This window comes from Lynx canadensis, chromosome B4, assembly GCF_007474595.2.
Source record: "Lynx canadensis isolate LIC74 chromosome B4, mLynCan4.pri.v2, whole genome shotgun sequence".
Lineage (NCBI taxonomy): Eukaryota > Metazoa > Chordata > Mammalia > Carnivora > Felidae > Lynx > Lynx canadensis.
This window is the reverse complement of record NC_044309.1, coordinates 79,601,211-79,623,020: the sequence shown is the minus strand read 5'-3', so window position 1 is coordinate 79,623,020 and position 21,810 is coordinate 79,601,211. Positions and strand designations below refer to the sequence as shown.

The following is a 21,810-nucleotide window of genomic DNA, read 5'->3' as shown; positions in this document are numbered from 1 at the left end:
TGAAGGACAGCTAGAGACACCAAAGAGTATCTGTAGTCTCTCTTTTACCATCTCTCTCTATCATCATGCAAAACAGAGCCTCCAACCTCTTGTTAGGTGGTGCCTGAACCTGCAACAGTCATGCAAATTCCATAAAAATGCCTGTGTCTGGGGGCTTCATTAGCCTGGGAGCTCCCCAAGAACAGAAACTAAGTCTTGTTCCTAGAGGATGCCTCCACTGAATTGAGAGCTCTGTGCACAGTTGGGGCTCTTGAAATGGATTCAGCAAAGTCCATATGAAACAAGAAGTCTAAGTTCTCCTTAGCAAATTGGATAATCACAATTAAAATTCTCCCTTCCTCCTTATCATGTTCACCAAGAACTGCTTTTTTTCCCTACATCATCATAATCATAAACAAGCGTTTATTGAACATCACTAAATAGGGTGGTGTCCGAGCACTTGATATGACAGATATCACAGGTCCTGTCATCAGGAGATATGACAGATACATTTAAAAATATACAGACAGTATCGGGATAGCATGAACTCTGGGTTGCAAAGGTCTGGGTTTAAATCTAAGCTCTCCTCTTTCCAGTCATGAGACACGGCAGGTTCTATAACTACTCTATGCCTCTGTCTCCTCAACTTTGAACAGAGAAAACAAAAGTGCATACAACGTAGGGTTGATGTGGTGATTAAATCAGATGATGCATATGGAGCACTTAGTATAGTGATAGTGCCTGACACATAGTATGCACTCAACAAGGTAGGTATGGAGCAGAGAAGAAAAGTGGCATGATTAGGACCATGTTTTAGGGAGACAACAACAGAGTTTGGGATGGTTATGAGGGAGAGAATCGAAGGAGGGAAGTCCTGTTGGGAAGTGTTTACAACAAGGAAGCAAAAGCAAGAACAGCCCAAATCAGAGTGGAAGGAAATAATAGCACTTCATATTCTAGGAGACTTGACCTCTCCAAAAGACCTGAAACAACCAGTATTATTCAAAAGCTGGATGTGAGAAGAAAAGGCCAGGGGAGTTGACATTATTTAGGCTGAAGAAGCCTGAAAAGAATGAATTATTTATAAACCCATAAGTGGATATTACACTAGAAGCTTCTAGACAGCTTTCCAAATCTTGATAGAGAGAGATAGACAGACAGGCAGAAATATCCCCCCTACCCCCAATCCCACTAACAGATCTAGTGAGAAGGTAGCAAAAGAGATTTAGATTAGGCTAAGATAAAATTGGCAGGTGGATCAAAAATTGCAGTGGGCTCCTATTCCTCTGATTGTTTAAGAACAGGGCATCCACATGTTGATTGTATGGACTAGAAATGGTGACCTAGAGCCTCTGGAGTTTCCTTCTAAATCACACTCACTAGAACATCCAAATTTTCATCAATAAAATATTATTAGCTTGCATATGATGGCACGTCTTCCCCAGTTTTCTTAATATTGTCTTGACAATGGGGTTAGATTTAGTTTTTTATACCTCATTTGGTGGGGGAGGCACACCAAGACCATCTTATCCTGAACCTATGAATTAGGAACGCATTTATGATTTCATTAGAAACTGTATTCCCCACCCTGGAAATTCTTCAGAAAGGGTTCCCTAACTCTTCTTGTGATAGTTGGACATATGATCTTCGACAACCTGACAACAGTCACTAGACTTTGATCAAATGCCCCCTCTATTGCTTACTAGTTCCATAGCCTTAAGGAAATCATGTAAGTACTCTGTTTCTTTGTCTGTAAAATGAGGGTAAGAATTCCAAGCATACAAGGTTATTGTATGATTATAAATGAAAATACCCTGGAACTGTAAAATACCATTTAAAAAAATTTTATTTTTGGGAGAGCACAAGCGGGAAAGGGACAGAGAGAGAGGGACAGAGGATCCAAAGCAGGCTCTGTGCTGACAGGCTGACAGCAGTGAGTCCCATATGGGGCTTGAACTCATAAACTGCAAGATCATGACTTGAGCTGAAGTTGGTCACTCAACCGACTGAGCCCCCAAGGTACCTCTGTAAAATACCATTTAAATGTTAGTTATTATTATTACTATAATATTTCAGCATTATAAGAAAGAAAAAGGAGGCAGCTGGCAGGAACTCTGACCCCAAGCCCCTTTTGACTCCCATATTTTGACTTTTTTCTAAATCATATTACATATTTGAAATCCTCAACAAACTGGAATGCTGGTCTTTTCCAAGTGGGTTGCACCTGGGAGTCAGGCTTGGTTAAAGTGAGTTTTGTGTGTCATTCAAAGAATGGAGCTTTTGCAGTCTTTCATAAAGAACTGTATGTTAATACCTACCACTGTCACTTCCTAGTTAGTTTTAGAGGACTTTTAGCCTCCAAACCCTGTGGAGGAGGCTGGGACAAGAGCTAAACCTGCAATGGGAGAGGAGTGTAAATTCTGCTCCAGGCATGAAAATGAGGCCTAGAGGGAATACACCAAAGAACCAGGCACACCACCCCCCTTCCCCCAAGTCCTATCTACAGTGGTTACAGCAGGATTGGCAGTTGTGGGCTAAGGATAGAGGGGGGGAGGAGTGGAGCTTCCATGAGCCCTGAGGATAGCAACTGTCTTGAACTACATGTCTTTAGAGTCAGGCTGATGGTTGTCTGGCTTCCCCAAGGACTAAACAATAATGGTCCTAATCATGCTTTAACATCAGGAAACAGTCATTAGTGTCCTGCTCCTTCTCTCCCTTCCCAAGAGTAAGGGTCAGATAGACAGAAAAGTGACACATCATGACTCAAGTACCTCTCTCTCCCCAGAGAGGTACCAGGTTCAGGAAAAAGCTCCAGGTGTTTCCGGTTGTTATTTCATCCACAGGCACAGGTTTACTCCCATAAAGATCTCTATCCAGCCACCCTGGATGCCTATCTGGATTTGGGCAATAGCTACAGTGGAAGGGAGGTGTGGTAGAGCATGAGCCCTGTCATGAGAGGGCATAGGGCAAAGTGGAGCAACTCTGCGTCCCTGAGGGGGATGACGCTCAGGGAGCTGGACGAGGTCACCTCACATTTGGAAGCTTCTAGACTCTGCATTCTCAGTAATTTAGTCTCTCCATGATCTCTTTGCAACTAATGACAAAGTGCCAAGTCTTTCCTCTTGCTTTGCTTGAGTCTTGCGAAATCTCAAAGAAAAGAGAAAAGAAGGACCCTCAGGACAGAAGACTTCTCTCTCGTCCCCAAATTAGGGAGAGGGGCAGAGGGGAAGCACCTCATTCCAAGCAAGGCTGTTTACCAGGTGCCAGCCCAGACACACCCCCAACAAAATGCCATGGAGAATGATGTCGTGACTCATGGCTTGGCAGGTACCGGGATCATGCCCCAGGCTCCCAGATACCACACTGGCTCCTCTAGGTCGCTCTGGCTGGATCTCCTCCTCCTCCTTCTCCCCAGAGGCATTCCTCATCTTGCCCTCTCCTCCCCAACCCCTCCTCCCCTGAAATCATTCTGTGCAGTGAAAGCGGGGGAGGGGAGCAGAATTGGGATTTGAGTTAGGCTTAATTTCAGGATCAGGATTAAGGATTGGGTTTGGGATAGAGCTACTTTGGAATTTGGTTTAGTCAGTGGACTTTTAGTTGGTAGAGACAATAGAACTCTACTATTTTACTTACATGCATTAAGGTCCTAGGGTTAGCCTAGATGTCTTAGTGGTGGGTCCACTTTCTTTGCGCTCAGATTAGAAGAGTTATAATCTGGTTTAGAAAATAGAAAATGTCAACACCTAAGGAAAGATGTAATCAAGAATCACCTCCTAGGAATCTGAGCAGAGATTTTTTTTTTTTTTTGGAGTCAACTACATTCCTAAGGATTGTAGATACCATGGAACAATTATGTCCATTCTCTAGGCACTGTGCAGTACTGTGTGACTTTACCTTGACCTCAGACTTAGAAGTTTCTAGTGCACCCAAGAGTCTTTCTTGTATTTCTTCTCCTAAGCCCCTCCTAGTCTTATCAAAGGAACTGTTCCTCTATCCCATCAGCATCAGGAAATGGCTAGGGGAATAGCTGAAGCACTGGGGCCCTGACATCTGGGTACCTCGGGCGCCGTCTTGGCGGAGAGACACTAAGCAAAGCATGCTGGAGCTTCCCAGACTGAGACATCTGTCAGCAAGGCTCAGGAGGCTCCCCTCAGGCAAAGGACAAGACATACTGCAAGTTCTGAGCTCAATTCCTGAGGAGAGGAGGAAAATAAAACTAGGAGAGACTGCAGAGCAGTAGGAGGGCCTGGAGCAGGAGGGCTCTCAGCAAGTCACAGAGGTCTTCCAGGAGAAGTCGCTAGATAAACTGAAGTGATGCCATTGGGTTGAATTCCTAGAAACACACATACATGCACACACACACCAACACCTTCTTACATAAATTGCTCAACCCAGAACAATAAACTAGCTGGCACCCACCCGCTACTGAGCAACCAAAATCTTTTCCATTTAGCATGGGCCTCAGTTTCTCTTCCTCCTCTCCCAAGTCTCCTTCTTCCACATCTGGCTCCATAGGTGCTTGGAGATCCTCCTGCAGAGGGGCTAGGAGAGTTTGAAGCTGGCATAAAACCCACCTGAGCCCCGCCCTCTCCATGAGCAGCAGCAAGACGGTGATTAGCAGCTCTCCCCAAGGCTCAGAGGTAAGGGATTTTTTCTTCTTTCAAACATGTCACATCTGGCACATCTGCTTTCCTAGCAATGATGCATCCCAAGGGGTATAATCAGCAGTTGGGGCGGGGCCGGGATGCAGGTCTGTACTGACAGAAGCCTGAGCCAGAGACGCCAAGAGCAAAACTTAAGAACACCAACCACCCCCACTCCCACTCTACCCCAGGGGCTGAAGATGAGCCCTATCTATCCCTGTGCATCTTTCTGCCTTAAAGCCAAGCACCCTCCTCACGGGCCAGACCTGTGTTAGGGCACAGAAATGATGCAGTGGTGCATTTTGCTTTAGGAAATTATACAATCCTTTCTCTTGTCCAACTTTAAGTTCTCCTACTGAAATTCGAAGGGAAGTGGAAAAGAAGCAGTTACCCTTTCCCTGTCACAAAGCTCAGAAGCAATATTCAGGAAGGCCCTGGTGGTGGCTTCTCTAGTCTTCTATCTCCACTCCTGTTAGCTGCCCTCCCCACTTGCTATAACCCCTGCTATCTTCAAGCCCAGTCTCCCACCTGAGAACCCCATCACCCAGGATCTGGGCTTTCAAAGGTGCTGACCAAATGCCTCCCGACAACAGTTTGATGAAAAATCAACAGTGCTTTGACCACACCCCTGCCCACTGGTATATGCTTCCTCCCAACCCTCCCCTTCCCTGTGACCCCCTCATTCAGACATGTCCTTCCAGCTAGACAAAACTGCCTCCTTCCCTGCAAGGTTCTCTTCTTTTACCTTAAAGGTGGTTCTTTCTCTCCTCCAAGGCACCCACCTCTCCTTTCTCTGGGTGCTAATCCACTTCTTCCAAACATCCCCCCACCAGCCCCTCCCGAAGGAAGTCTTCTGTCAATAAGTCACCCATATTGCTTCCAGTAGTATTTCTCCATTCTCCACCAATGCCCTCATCCCCTCTGTCTGTGTGTTTGCTGTTGTCCCGGGTATCATATCAGTCCCATCTGCCTCCTGATAATAGGGATGTTGCCTCTCCTTCCAGTGCTCTGTATATTCCAGTTTCTTGATTCAGTAAAAGAAGGTAACTGAGTGGGGGAGAGAGGCAGAGGGCCCAATACCTACTCTGCTCCCACAGAAAGACATAACCAACGTATGTACACACACACACACACACACACACACACACACACAAGTACACATACACACACATCCCAAGTCATCCCAAAGATGACTGAGCTTGTCAGATATAAATCATGTTTGGCTTTCAAATGCAACAGTAATTACACGGTATCTTAACTATCTGTGCAAACTGTCAGAGAAAATATATTGGCGATTGAGAGGAAAGAGGAGGGGGAGGCGGGAGCATCCATTGAACACCACCCTCACCTTCTCTGAAGTCATCCGGAGATAGGACAGCACAGAAGGGCAAAGACATGCCAGGGCCAGTCCCAACACTTTCAGAACCTAATGGTTTTTTGGTGAGATGTGCTGTCACAAGCTCCCAGGGAGGAGGGGACAGTCAAGATGAACTATATTCATCATCAGACTCCTAACGTGTTACAAGCAGCAGCAGGAGGGATTTTGGCTACATTTTCTGAAGATATCCTGACAAGGAAGATTTTGGAAACAGAGGCCCTAGAGAGATTGAGTCCTTCCTTCCTCTGAGAGTTTAGGATTCATCTGGTCTAACCTTTTGCATCTAGGCAGAACTAGATCAGGCGATTCCAGCAGGGGAGTGATGTTTAGAATACCCCATTTAAGACATATCATATTCAAATAAGTCTCTGTATCTGAGATTAGGATTTTTGAATTTCTACTTAGTTATAGTTACAATTTGGCGTGCTCTTCTCCCAGTTGCTTCTCTATCTTAACATTCTTCCCAACCCCAGACTGATACTTGCCTCAGTTTCCCTTTTAGAAGCACTGCTTACCTGTTTCCAGGCTACTTTTCTTATCCATCTTTCTGCAGTGGTTTTGGAGAAAACAAGATTGATGGGTTTCAGAATGAGGGGCTCAAAGGGATGTCCTATGCAGGGACAGGCCAAGGAAGGAGACATGAACGATGGGAGCCACAGTGAGGGGAGGGTGAAGAACAGTAAAGGGAGGGCAAGAGTGAGGGCCTGAGGTTGAGAATCTCATCCATGAGGGGCAGAGAGGTGGAGGAGGGCAATGGGGGAATGAAAAAGCAGAAGTTGCCCGGGGCTCCTCCAGCCCATCCCTCGCTCCCATGTACATTTCACACACACGTACCTGGTTACTCACCAACACCAAGCCAAAGAAATGTGCTGTCCAAGGCTGAGAAAAGAATAGTGTAAAAAAAAAAAAAAAGAATAGTGTATTGACCAAGAAATTGCTCATGGACATTTCTAAGGGTGCATGTATAGATACTTTGGTGAGGTGGGCAAGAGGAGAAGGAAAAGCTGCTTCCCACAAAAGGCATATATGGAAGCAGAGGGCAGGGTCTCCTTCACTGGAGATATAGGAAAATCAGATGGAACTCCTCTTTCTAGAATGGTTCTGGATAGTTCATTCTTATATATTCCCAGGCCTTCCAGACCTAAGAAGCTAACAAAACAACAACCACAAACCAAAACCAGCACATGGCAGTCCCAATATAAATTTGCATGAAGAGTAGCCCCAATTCCCTAGTTAACATGTGGATGAACCCTGCTTCCTCAACACCCTAATTGTCCCACTAGGCCCTCTGTTAAAGGAATAAGATTCTCTCCATTTTTCTCATTTGGGGACCTTGAGCTCACAGGTCCCTATTTTAGAATATGCCCTACAGTATCCACATCTCATTCCCCAAAAGTTGATGTTCAGAAGGCTGATAACTACCCTATGAGCGGTCACTCTATCTATAGGCCACAAGTAGTAGGACAGTCACACAGGCAACAGAGATTCAGGACAGCAAAAGAATTGGTATCCCCTTGGCTGTGATTGGCACAGCCTTCCCACTTCCCCAGCAAGGTTAATTCACATGCTATGGGATGGGGAGTTGGAGAAGTGACAGGGGACTTTTTTCTAGTGTTTGGAAGATAGAACTCCAAGTCAGACCCTTCCCAAAATTCCTAGGGTTCCTAAAGATCCAGTATTCTTGAACTCCACACACCACAGGCCTGAGATTTCCTGACCTGTCCCCACAGAGCTGTGAAATCCAGTTGTAAGGCAAACAAGGCCGTGTTTGTCCCATAAAACCACCATGTGCGAGCTAATTAAATGACATCATAAAACAGGGAGATAAACGCAGGCAGCGGGAAGCCCTTCTAGGGATGGGGATGGGATCAGATGGGTGGCTGAAATAAAGACATGCCAGGAGAAGAATTGGGAGCAAATATCCTCAACCCCAGCCTCAAGATTCTTCAGGAGCTGCCAACTAGCACCTACTGGGGAGGTGAAGGGAAGGAGGGTCTGAAGATAGAGAAAAGCTACACGAGGTGCTAGCAAAGGGAGCAAAGTCGCCTACACAAATGTGGATGTCCCCTCTCTTGACATATTCACTCACAGAGATTCCTACATATAATAGGTAAATCGATTTGCAAATACACATCCAGTCATGTGTAGAGACGTTCCTAAGGAGTCTCACATACACATTCTAAACAGATAACTCTCCTCCAGTTCATCCCATAACTGAGGTAGACATCTTCTACTGACACACAGGGATGCATAAGCCATGACCAGGGAGGTCCTCTAGTCCTAGAAGAGTCTTTGATTTTGTGATCTCTGAGCACACTAAGAATGGCATATTTTATTTTATTCTGTTTAATGTTTATTTATTTTTGAGAGAGAGAGAGACAGAGCACAAGCCAGGGAGGGGCAGAGAGAGAGAGGGAGACACAGAACCCAAAGCAGGCTCCAGGCTCTGAGCTGTCAGCACAGAGCCCAACGCGGGGCTCAAACCCACCGTGAGATCATTACCTGAGCTTAAGTCAGGTACTTAACTGACTGAGCCACCCAGGCACCCCGAGAATGACATATTTTATTTTATTTTATTTTATTTTTAATTTTTAAAGTTTATTCACTCAGAGAGAGAGCACAAGTGGGGGAGGGGCAGAGAGAGAGAGAGGGAGAGAGAATCCAAAGCAGGCTCTGCACTGTCAGTACAGAGCCCCATGTGGGGCTCAAACTCACACACCGCGAGATCACGACCCGAGCCAAAGTCAGACATTTAACCCACTGAGCCACCCAGGTGCCTGAGAACGACATATTTTAAAGTGACATATGCTCACTGCTTCCTCTAAACAGCAATCCACTGAGAATGTCAACAAAATGATGAGGACATGGAGAAAACAAAATTCATGTTTTTATCTGGTCACGAGGCCCAGAGCTCTGTTGTTTGCCATGGAATGGATAAAGGCTATAATTGGCAAAGGTGTCTGTCCCAGATGACTACACTGGCAGGTGAGGGGCAGGAACTCACAGAATTCTTGAAATAAGCTTAAAATTTAGTTTCATTTATAGATCTTCTTAGGCAAAGTAAGAGTGAGTCTCAGGAACTCCTTCCACCCCTCTCTCTTCCATTCCCAGCCTGTGGACCTAAGGCTTCTCTACCCACTGCTCTGTCTAGGCTCATGTGTCACCCAGCGACATTGGGCTGAAGGTTCATTTCCTCATGCCCCTTCCCAAAGATGTTCTTGTTAGAAGGAAAAATTGGGAGTAGGGAGGAGGCCCAGATAATAAGACAAATTCAGGCATCTTGCCACTTGCTTGTTTCTGTACTCATTCAGCTTTAATAGTTATCAAGGGCCTTCCATGTACTGGACATAGTCTACCAGGCACATCAATGAGACAGAAGTAAAAACCCTGGCCCTGGTCTTGAAGAATGCATGTCTCCTTGGGCAAGGCTGTCTGGCTCAGTGATCCCAGGATTCTGATGTCCTGTAACACTGGCTTCAATTTTCACCATTCAATCATGAGTCCTTTTTTCTGCTGAATGTGCAGAAAACTGGAGCTCTGATTCACTAACAGTGGAGGAGATGGTCTCCCTGGACACCTGAGTTCCTTTCCTGGCTCCACCCTGACTCCCTGGGCAGTTCTGGACAAGTCATGGACTCAGTTTCTCTACCTGGGAAGCGGGGGAGGCTCCCACTGACTTGTTCTCAACTTCACAGAGCAGCATGGTGATTAATGGGTTAATGTCCGTGGGAGGCTTTGAGCTCTTGGGATGAAAGACATCCTAAAGCCCTGACTCTATTGGAAACTCTGCCCAGCCAACATGATACCCTGAAACCAGAAAGGGGGCCTTTGATCATGTATTAAGGGTTCTCTTTGGAAGAATGAACTAGAGGGAATGAGTTGAAACAGCAGCAGGAATTGAAGTAGCATGAAAAAAGGACTTTCTGGCTCCTGGGTGGAGTCCCTCACCCAAGAGTTGTTCTGCCTTTAGAGAGGGATGGTCTGGATCATCTCTGGAAGCTTCATCTGGACATCCTACAGTCAACTCCATGTCAGATACTCTCTGACAAATATTTCATATTCAAGATTAAATATTTAATCTTAAATGGTTATCCCACCCCAAATCTGAAACAAGCCACTTTTCCCACTACACAAGTTGGTACTAAGCATAAGAGGGATAGTCCATTTCACACATAACAAAAAATGTTTCAATTGTTTAACAAAATTAAATGTGCAGAAAATATTTTCTATGTAATTTATCCAAAATCTATCAAGTATTCATCATCAAGACAAAATATAAACATAGAGATTAAAAGCTGGGTTATGGAGTCAAATTCAAGTTCAAATACTGGCTCTGCCATTTACCGGTTATACAACTTGGAGCAAGTTGCTGAAACACCATGATATTCAGTTTAATCATCTGTAAAATGGGAATAATAGTAATTCCAATTTGAAATTTTTTTTTCAACGTTTTTTTTATTTATTTTTGGGACAGAGAGAGACAGAGCATGAACAGGGGAGGGGCAGAGAGAGAGGGAGACACAGAATCGGAAACAGGCTCCAGGCTCTGAGCCATCAGCCCAGAGCCCGACGCGGGGCTCGAACTCACGGACCGCGAGATCGTGACCCGGCTGAAGTCGGACGCTTTAACCGACTGCGCCACCCAGGCGCCCCAGTAATTCCAATTTGATATGATATTGTAAAACTTAAATTGGAAAATTCTAGGGCTACTAAGAGTTTGGCAAGAATGCTAGAACAGCAGGAACTCTCAGATACTCTGGTGAGAGGGAAAATTGGTATAACTACCTGGAAAACAATTTGATATTACTAAGTAAACTTGAATGTTCACATACCCTATAACCCAGAAATTCCACCACTAGATATAGACCCTATAAAATATGCTACAGGTGCACTAGGATACATGTTTAAGAATGTTCAGGGGCTCCTGGGTGGCGCAGTCGGTTAAGCGTCCGACTTCAGCCAGGTCACGATCTCGCGGTCCGTGAGTTCGAGCCCCGCGTGGGGCTCTGGGCTGATGGCTCAGAGCCTGGAGCCTGTTTCCGATTCTGTGTCTCCCTCTCTCTCTGCCCCTCCCCCGTTCATGCTCTGTCTCTCTCTGTCCCAAAAATAAATAAACGTTGAAAAAAAAAATTTAAAAAAAAAAAAAAAAAGAATGTTCAGAGCAGCACTGTTTTCAGGTGATAAAAACTGAAAGGTGAAGATGTCTATCAACAGTAGAATGGATAAGTCATGGTATATTCATATTATAGAATGTGTACAGCAATGAAAATGAACAAATTACAGTGATGAGCAACAACATGGTTGAATCTCACAAATTAAATGCTGAGTAAAAAAATGTAAGACACAAAAGAATGCACACAGTTCAAGTATATTTATATAAGATTCAAAAAGAAGCAAAATGATATTGTTTAAGGATACATACATTGGTACCAAAACCATGATGAAAAACCAGAAAATTATTATTACAAAATACAAGATAGTTACCTTTGGAGAAGGGACAGGATTGTGATCAAAAAGGGACATAACACGGACACCTGGGTGGCTCAGTCAGTTAAGCATCTGACTCTTGATTTCACCTCAGGTCACAATCTCATGTTCATGAGTTCAAGCCCCACATCGGTCTCCTCACTGACAGTACAGAGCCTGCTTGGGACTCTCTCTCTCCCTCTCTCTGCCCTGCCTTCTCTCTCTCTCTCTCTAAAAAAATGGGGGGACATGCAGGGGAGTTCTGGGGCCCTGGCTACGTTCTTTTTTTTTTTTTTTAATAAATGGTGCTTGCATGGGCATTTCTAAGTGCCACATTAATTCATTAAAATGCACATACATTTTTATACACTCTTGTGAATATGTGCCATTTAACAACTTAAACACAAAAAAATTTAATTAGGCTACATATGTGAAGTGATTAGTAAATGTTAGCTATTGTACCCATTCTTTCACATCTCTACTTCAGAAATGATCTTTACTGTTCTTTCCCTACCACAATCACTGGAGATATGTGGATATGTGCTCAGTAAACGTTTACTGACTACCTACTACGTTCTGCATGCTGTACTAGGCAGAGATGAACAACAAATCCCCATCAAAGGTGCTTACTACAGAGACCCGGATGCACCAAGACAGAACCTGCTTTTCAAACCATCTACTTCACTTTCCACACACCTGGGTTAAATATTAACTCCTCAATAATAAAATTACAAACGGATTTTTGTCCTGAAGGAAACCCCCATCTCAAACCACCCATCTCCATCCCTGCCAACCAACCACATTGCTGCCCCAGACCATAGGTATCAATCTATTCATTCTGCCACAGACACACCACATGCAGCCCACATCATATCCGCCACACCCTCAACATGGCAGAGGAAAAAAGAGCTGTGACAAAAAAAAATCTCCCCAGTGTCTGCACTAGCCCCCTACTCATCCCTTCCCACCCCAACCCCACCAACCCAGCTTAAGGGCACGAAATACATTATGACCCTGGGCCTTCGTTTACATGTAACAAACAGAGGTCAATTTATTTCTAAATCACTTTTTTTACGGCTCTATTGAACTATTTGCCACATTATTTATACGTTAATGGGCCAGGCCCCTCTGGGAAGCTCCCCATCTAATAAATAACGTGCCAAATCATTAAGCAAGGTGATAAAATCAAAGCCATTTAAAAATACATCAACCTGCGTTCCCTTCCAGTGAAATAAGCTCCAGGGGACCAGAGAAGGGAAGGGGGAGAAAACACCTTCTATTACTGAGTTTTGTCAGGTGTAGGTTTTTTTTTTTTTTTTTTTTTTTTTTCTGGGCTTGAAATAAAAATCAGAGCTAGGAGATCTAGCTAACCTGACTGCTTACCCATACTCCCAGCAGCTAGGGTGAGAGAGAGTGGGTAGTATTACAATAGCAATGGTTGCAAGTGAGCTTCAGGCAAGAGGAAGCAAGGGCACCAGACTCTACCTCCCACCTGCCACCTGGGGGTATTGAGGGCAGGGAAGCCCAACTGAGCCCTCTGGCTGAGAGTTTGATAGTTAAAGGGGAAATCCACGGCCTTCACCTTTCTGCCTGTATCCCATCACTATGATTCTTATGAATCTCAGTATTTATAATTGATCTGAATCACAGAGAAGAGCATTAGTAATTACTCTGGCTCCCCCACTCCGCATCCCTCACCACAGAGGGTTCACCATGCCCTTCTTCCCTATCAACCCACTCAGAAAACCTGTACAGAGCTAGCACAGCAGTAGCAACAGAACGTGGGCTGTAAGACTCACCCTTGAGCTTCCTAGGGACTCTACCTTGAGTTCCTTCCAAGTAGTCCAGAGAAAAAGGACAGACACATGAGAGCCCAGCAATCTATTTTTTTTTCTTCTTTCTTTCTTTCTTTCTTTCTTTCTTTCTTTCTTTCTTTTTCTTTCTTTCTATTTTTACTGTTTATTTTACTTTTGAGGGAGAAAGAGGCAGAGAGACAGAGCGTGAGCAGGAGAAGGGCAGAGAGAGAGCAAGACACAGAGTCAGAAGGGGGCTCTAGGCTCTGAGCTGCCAACACAGAGCCTGATGCAGAGCTTGAACCCAGGACCGCGAGATCATGACCTGACCTGAAGTTGGACACCACCCAGGTGCCCCCCGGCAGTCTATTCTTATCCTGAAACTCCCTGTGGGTAGATCCCTGCCATGGGTTCTATAAGGAATGGCCCAGATAGATCATCCCCTGATTGATGGGACAAACGAGACCTCCTCCCAGGACTCTGACCCAGGCTGAAAACCTAAGCAGCAATGCAGATGAAGGAGGTATGAGTATTTAAGCTGAGAGGGCACACAGAGCAAAGAATTTACCTGTGGAATTGGGAGGTTTAAATAAATACGTAAGACCTAAGCAAACAAACCAAGAAATATTGTTTACTTTAATCCTTACAAAAGCCTTGAAAGATAACTTACAGATTCAGAGAAATGAAGAGATTTAATCAAGTTCACACAACATGTGAGTAGAAGGCCAGGGTTTAAATCCAAATCTGTTTGTCTAAACAAGGCTATATTCTTTTCATTAATTATCATGCCAATCATCATGAGCTTTGAGTTAAGTTCTAAAGGAAGAGACCCATCTGGATAAACTAAGAGAGTAGAGGAAGCAGCATGGAAAGAGCCCAAATGTCCATCGATGGATGAATGGATAGCATCCTGCATTTTTGTTTGCTAAATCTGTCAACCCCTAAAACAAGCAATTCTTAAACCTTAAAGCAAAGCAAATGGCCTGGGTGAAGACTCAGAAGAGAAGGAAAATAAGGTTTTCAGGGAAGATGAGCAACAGATTTGCTAACTGGTACAGGTAGTCCCATACTGGGAACTCAGACACTAGGGAGATGAGCTAGCTTTGAGAAAGGCCTTGAAGAAGGGAATGTTTAGAATTGATAACAGGGAATAGAAAGTCTTTGGTTCTAAGCTATAAACTTTGAAAAATAGTTTCATAGAATTCAGAACTAGAGGGTGCCTGGAAGGCTCAGTCAGTTAACCATCAGAGCCTTGGTTTCAGTTCAGGTCATGATCTCAGTGAGTTCGAGCCTTGCATGAGACTCTGTGCTGACAGCACGGAGCCTGCTTGGGATTCTCTCTCTCTCTGCCCCTCCCCTGCTCACACTCTCTCTTTCAAAATAAATAAATAAAATTAAAAAAAAAAGATTTTCTCTCTCTCTGTTCTTCTGCCCCTCCCCCGCTCACGTGCGCTTGCTCTCTCAAAAAAAAATAAAATAAAATTTAGAACTGGAAAGTACTCAGTTTATAATAACACAATGCCTTTTATTTGTAAGTATTTTACAGTTTTCAAAGTGCTTTTACATGCATAATTTATTTGATCCTCACTACCCCTGCATGGTGGACAAAATGGGTGTTCTTCCCACTAGCTGATCTCCATCCTCCCCTCCACTGCCAACATCCTAAAAGGCACTGCCCATCTCCACTCTACCTCTCTCCCGAAACTGTCCTCACAGAGTCTCCGGTGACCTATGCAATGGCTTCTTTTCAGTCTTTGCTCCACTTTACCCCTGTTTGGCATCCAACACTGTCAACAACCCACTCCATCTATGATACTCTTCATCTCTTGCTCTCTTCCTACAGCTTGGATCACTTTCTTAGGCTCCTTCACTGCTCTCTCATCCTTTCAGCCCCCACTAACTAGTAGATACTCCCAAGTTTTCATCCTTGGTCTTCTGCTTGGATGATTTTATCCACTCGAGTTTCAATCACTGGATGTGTGCTGATGACTCCCAAATCTATATCCCCCCCACTAGTTCCAGACCCTAGATTGGGATTTTATTTTATTTTATTTTTAGATTTTTATTTTTTAAGTAATTTCTTTTTTTAATGTTTATTTATTATTGAGAGACAGAGAGAGAGACAGCATGAGCATGGGACGGGTAGAGAGAGGGGGAGACACAGAATCTGAAGCAGGGTCCAGGCTCTGAGTTGTCAGCACAGAGCCCAACACAGAGCTCGAACTCACAAATCTTGAGATCATGACCTGAGCCAAAGTTGGATGCTTAACCAACTGAGCCACCCAGGTGCCCCAATTTTTAAAATAATTTCTACACCCAATGTGAGGCTCAAACTCACAACCCCAAGATCAAGAGTCGCATGCTTCTACCAACTGAGCCAGCCAGCTGCCCCAAGATTGGGATTTTAAACGTTCTCCTATTCCAATTCATCCTCCTACTGCGACCAAATCCAGCCATCTTATTCAATTAATGAATAGTCCCCCCCTTACTTACATGATGACCTCCAACTTTTTAGCAGGTTTATACATAGTTAATACAATTAGGGTAAAATTTGGTTGAGATCAGGAGGTTGACAAGCTTTTTCTGTAAAAGGCCAAACAATAAATATTTGAGGCTTTGCAAGCTGCATGTGATCTCTGTTGCACATTCTTCTTTGGTGTTTTTTTTTTAAATATAACCCTTTAAAAATGTAAAACACAGGGGCATCTGAGTGGGTCAGTTGGTTAAGCATCTGACTCTTGGTTTTGGTTCCGGTCAAGATCTCAGGGTTCATGAGATAGAGCCTTGAGTAAGCTCTGTGCTCACAGTCCTGAGCCTGTTTGGGATTCTCTATCACTCTCTCTCTGCCCCTCCCCTGCTCATGTGTGAGTGTATGCACGTGTTCTCTCTCTCTCTCTCTCTCTCTCAAAATAAATAAATTTTAAAGTAAATAAATAAAATGTAAACAACAACAACAAAACATTCTGAGCTTGAGGGTTGTACAAAAACAGGCCTTGGGTCATAGTTTGCCAACCTCTAATCTGGGGCCAGGCCTCCTGATTCCCAACCTTGTTCTGTTTTCCTTGCTTTGGGAATTTAAAAACTTACATGTATGGGGTATTCACAGTTTAAAAAAATGCCTTTTGCACACATTATTTTATTTGCTCTCTCTTCTTCGGACCTCAGGGAATTTTATCTGTGCCTCTCTCATGGTGCACACTCCAGCTCACAATTATTATTCTATTAGGCTATTTTTGAAGCTAATGATTATGTCTCATTCATTTTTTTAAATATTCCTTTGGGCAACTAGCCCAATGTGTTATTCATAGCAGGCACTTTCAAGTGCTTGTTGAATGAATTAATGACCTAGTTTGAAATTTTTACTTAAATAGGAAAAGTGAAGAAGGGTCTGAAAGCAAACCCTCGTTCAGATGTCTGGTGCTGATCTGGACTTCAGGGATGGCCATGGGGATAGGAAGCAATGGAAAGGATCAGAGAAATTCCACAACGTTCAGGTCTCTGCTTCTCCCACTGGGAGCTCCATCTCTCCAAGAGTTGAACTACCTAAGATTTACGAAGAGTAAGCCCAAGCTGTCGGGGAGCTATAATTGCCCATGAGGGTTCACCTGAGCACCAAGAGGCCTCCAGGCCTGATTGGAATGAAATCAGAGAATCAGAAGGGACCTTTGAGGTTCAGGTTACAGCCAACTACCAGGGACCTGGCTGAGGCAGCAGAGCTGTGACACAGCTCTCACCAAGTCAGTAGAAAAATAAAATAATTTCTTTTGGACTTTTTTTTTTTTTTTATTTTTTTTTTCAACGTTTATTTATTTTTGGGACAGAGAGAGACAGAGCATGAACGGGGGAGGGGCAGAGAGAGAGGGAGACACAGAATCGGAAACAGACTCCAGGCTCTGAGCCATGAGCCCAGAGCCTGACGCGGGGCTCGAACTCACGGACTGCGAGATCGTGACCTGGCTGAAGTCGGACGCTTAACCGACTGCGCCACCCAGGCGCCCCTCTTTTGGACTTTTAATGCAGCATTTTTTTAATCTTCCAAAAATGTATCTCTGCCCTTAGAATTGTCTTCGGGATTATATCTGGCTGGGAAATAAAGGAGAAGGCAGCATTGACTAGGAAAAGATACTAGATGAGAGTTGACACTATTCCTGCAGCTCATCTGAGGCTGGGGTTTAGGGTAAAATTCCTGTATTTTAATATCAGGGCTTCAATAAATATTTGTTAATAAATTGATTGATCTACTCTTTTCATGAAGCTTTGTTCTCCTATATTTCCTGCCTTCTCCTATTAGTTTGTGCATTTGGAAGAGGCTAACAAAGAATTCCAGACATCTGAGCTTAGGGACTTCCAGAGGCACAATCAATAGACTACAGTAGAAGCCTTGAGGCTGGGACACTTTCACCAGAAATACCTAGGTCTAATTCAACTAGTGACCTCAGTGGAATGGAGGCAGAAGTGCCTCCACTGGTGGCCATCAACTAGGGTGCACTCAGAGCCTACAGGAGACAGGGCCCACACCCATGAAGTCTGCCCATCGCTCACACTCAGCTCTTTGCACAAGAAGCACAAAGATGTGTCAATACAATATCCATCTGCCAACCCCCCTTTTTTTGCGTGGGAGGATGGTAACTCCTATGGTTCATAGAACTGTTTTAAGCAAATGTCCTATCTATTCAGAAAATAACTCTGACAGTTCGTGACAGCACGAGTCAGAGAATGGTTGATATGGAGAAGTAATCAAGTGTAGAGCCTTAGTACCTAACATGTGGGACATGGGCCAACAGCATGTTCATCACTTGGGAGCTTATTAAAAAGTACAGAATTTTGGACCCCACGACAGCTTCACCAAATGAGAATATACATTTTAACAAGACCCTCTTATTAAGGTTTAAGAAGCACTGGTGTATTGGATATGGCTCTGTTACTTAAAAGCCATGTGACCTTGGACAAGTTATCTGACTTCTTCATAGCTCAGTTTTCTTATCTGTAAAGTTAGGATCATGATAGTATCTCCTCATACTGGTGTTGTAAGACCTTAGGTAACACATGTAAAATACTTAGGATTGTACCTGGCACCTGGCAGGCATGCAGTAAATGTTAACCATTATCACTATTCCCTTTGTTGCACTCCTCAAATCCTGCTAAGGGGAACTGGCTGAACTTAAGGTAACAGGTGAGGAAAAAGAAGGGGATTATTAGTCTGTGTGTATGGTGGGATGGAGAGAAGGGCCCTGAGAACAAGAGGCATAACCTTTTTGATTGTTAGTGAAAAAGTCAATTGTAGGAGCATTAGGCCAAGCTTGGGGTACATAGAGCTCCAGGAAGAGTGAATGGTCCTTCATATGATGGATTTATGAACATATCCTATAGCCAGGCCCTCTGCTGGGTACTGGAAATAGAGTGGTGAATGAGACAGACAAGTCCCCAGCCCAGAAATAGAGAAGACCTGAAGTGTCTACTAACACCAAGGGAAGTGAAGGCCTATCGACATTATGTTACTGTGGCCCATTTAAACAACCCAATTATGGGGCCTTGGAAACTTGGTTTAGCCCTCTCTCTAGATATTGTTAACCTGATAATCTCCTCAACCTGTCTTTCTTCCATGTCCTACAGGCAGCCAGTTAAGGCAGTTCTGTAGCTCACATTGGTCATAGCAGCTGCTGAGCTGAACACATCAAGAGTAAGAACCAACTGTCTTAGATGCCACTTGTCCACAGAGTCCCAGTTTCTGGAATAATCTTTCTAAAACACAGACCTGATCTCTGTTTAGGAACCTCTAATGGTACACAAGGCCATTCACACTTTAGCCCCAAACTATCTGGCAGCCTCATCACAAATTATTACCTGTCCCTGGTATGCACCTGTTAATTACAAGAGTGGTTAAAAACTGGGGCTCTGTTCAGAACCGGGCTTCAAATCCAAGCTTTCTTGCTTACTGTATGTGTGAAACTGGACAAGTTATTCAATCTAAGCCTCAGGTTTTGCATCTGTTAATGAAACAATAAAAAACAGCCAATACAGGTGCCTGCGTGGCTCAGTCAGTTAAGCATCTGACTCTTGATTTTGGCCCAGGATGATCTCATGGTCATGATATCAAGCCCCACGTCAGGCTCTATGCTGAGTGTGGAACTTTCTTAAGATTCTTTCCTTCTCCTTCTGCTCCTCCCCCCACTCGCACATGTGTGTGTGCATGCGCGCGTGCACTCTCTCTCTCTCTCTCTCTGTGTCTCAAAAAATAAAAATAAAACTTTTAAAATAGCCAATACTACTCCATATCAAGCACTGTTCCAAGTGCTTTCCATCTACTAATTCAACTTAACCTTCCTTCACAGCAGCACTACCTCATAGTGTTGCAAAGATTAAGTGAGCCGACACACACGAGTGTCTGGAACAACGCATGACATGAAGTGATATTAGCTATTATTGGTATTGGTATTAATATCACAAAACAAACAGGTTTAGCATCCTTCATGCCTTTAATAGTTCCCTCCCCATGGTATGACAAGCTGCCCTTCTCTGTGCTACAAATTCCTAGTGTGCCTCCAAAACACTCAGCTTTTTGAGCTTCCATATATAGACTAAATCATGACTTCCACACATGTCCTCACAGCACTTTAAATAGACATTCCTGTGTCTCACCTATCCTACTGCATTGAAAATCATGTTCGGATATCAGTCTCCACCACTAGACCATGGGCTTCTCAGAAGTAAAGGTCTCATCTTATTTACTTTATATCGCTATGACTGACTCTAACATATGGTGCATAGCAGGTACTAAATAAATGTTTGTTGAATGAATAAAGGAAGGTCTCACTGAATGGTTGAACACTTTTCAGGAAAGGGCCTAAAATGAAGAATTTCAGAGAGAAGGAAAGGTGGGGAGAAAACAATCTGCACATCTTCCACCTTGCATCCCTCACCCCTAGAGCAGCAAAGCCATTCACCAGCACAGGCTCCCTCACTGTCCCTGGATTGATTGCACTTCCCCACTAAGAACACTCCCAGGTACCCTCTTGCTGTAGACACACCACTCGCCTCTGGCAGCGACAGAAATAAAGAGGATTACATCATTTGTTACAACAAAATGGTTATTATAGTAATAAGTATAATTAGCATTAGACAATTACAATAATAACACATTTCCTTGCTGCAGAGGTACTTTTTTAAAAAACAGGTTTATTTAATGCCCCCCTCACACACCCCCAAGAGAAAACAACTCTTTTCATGAAGGGCAGAGGCCTCTTTCATTCTGCTGAGATGCTATCTTAATGAAGGAACATTATTGACAAACCCCATAAAATGGGAGCAGATTCCCTCGGAGCAAAATCTCCTTTGCTCTCTCTCTCTGGTTTCTCTGGGGAAAAGAAAACCTTGTCCTCTCTTTCGAGGGATTAGAACAGGTTGAGGGATAGAAAAGATGAAACCAGGAAGAGACAAAAGAAGAGAAAAATCTTCTCAAGCAGCTAGACCTTAAAATCTGTGGTTGGCTATCTCCTACCCCTCCTTCCTGGTTGGACAGCCCAGGAAGGGAGATGGGCTATTTATTCATAGTGGTGAAGGGGTGTTTCAGGTAGTTTTCCAAGTTCCATAGGCACAAGGGATGTCTAGGGTGAGATGCCTCCAAGGAGGAGATCGCAAAAGGATAAAGAGCAGGGCATGCATTTCACTCCACATGGACATACCTACATTAGATGCTTGTACTAAATCTAGTTAGGTTCTCCTGCTTTTTCCAAAAACATTTGGGAAAGCTTACGATAAAATGCAAAGCAAGAGACGCCCGGGTGGCTCAGTCGGATAAGCCTCTGACTCTCAATTTCAGCTCAGGTCATGATCTCACTGTTCATGTGCTGGAGCCCCGCATCGAGCTCTGCACTGATGGTGCGGAGCCTGCTTGTGATTCTCTCTCTCTGTTCCTTCAGCACTCTCTCTATCTCTCTTTCAAAATAAACATTATAAAATGCAAAGGTTTTTAAATTAGATGAGAAAATCAGGATACACACAGACATTTCATAAATGTGTTGACATAATACAAAAGTGCATGTGCACTTTCCGTACATGCATACAAATGTACCTCTACTCTACTGTATGCTCTCTACAGTTAGTAAATTAATGAACAAACTCACCCCTTAAAGCAAAGAAATACAAAAGTAAGTAACCCAAATAGATACAGCCTAAGATATAGGCCTGTTAATACATATAAACATGGATACAATAAGTATGTGAACAAAGTCCTCATGTATATAAAATTGACCACTATCCCTATATACATGGAGTGCACCCACCATTTTATACACACACACATAAAATTAAGCCTCACCCTTTTACAATAGACACAGCCCTAGACATATAAGCACTTTGCAAACCCATATACATATATAAAACGCATTTCCACAGATACGTAGAGGTACACACTCACATAAACTCACATTCACACACACAGGCGCATAGAGATAAAAACACGTGCGTGTGCACACACAAACAGAATGTAAATCAAATAAGAACAGCCATAAAGATAAGCGTCTCTGCTCATCGCTCTTATCTTCTCTAAATG

General features: G+C 43.8%; 2 long non-coding RNA genes across 3 annotated transcripts in view; both read right to left on the bottom strand.

Moving 5' to 3' along the window:
- Positions 1-21,810, bottom strand: part of LOC115519064 — a 111,471-nt gene that overhangs the window by 22,113 nt on the left and 67,548 nt on the right. The gene's annotated exons all lie outside the window — the stretch shown is intronic.
- On the bottom strand, positions 3,636-6,879 carry LOC116738203. Its single transcript, XR_004343885.1, has 4 exons — positions 6,835-6,879; positions 6,516-6,610; positions 4,038-4,172; positions 3,636-3,693 (listed from the first exon to the last, which is right to left on the bottom strand). It is a non-coding gene; the product is annotated as an uncharacterized LOC116738203 (long non-coding RNA).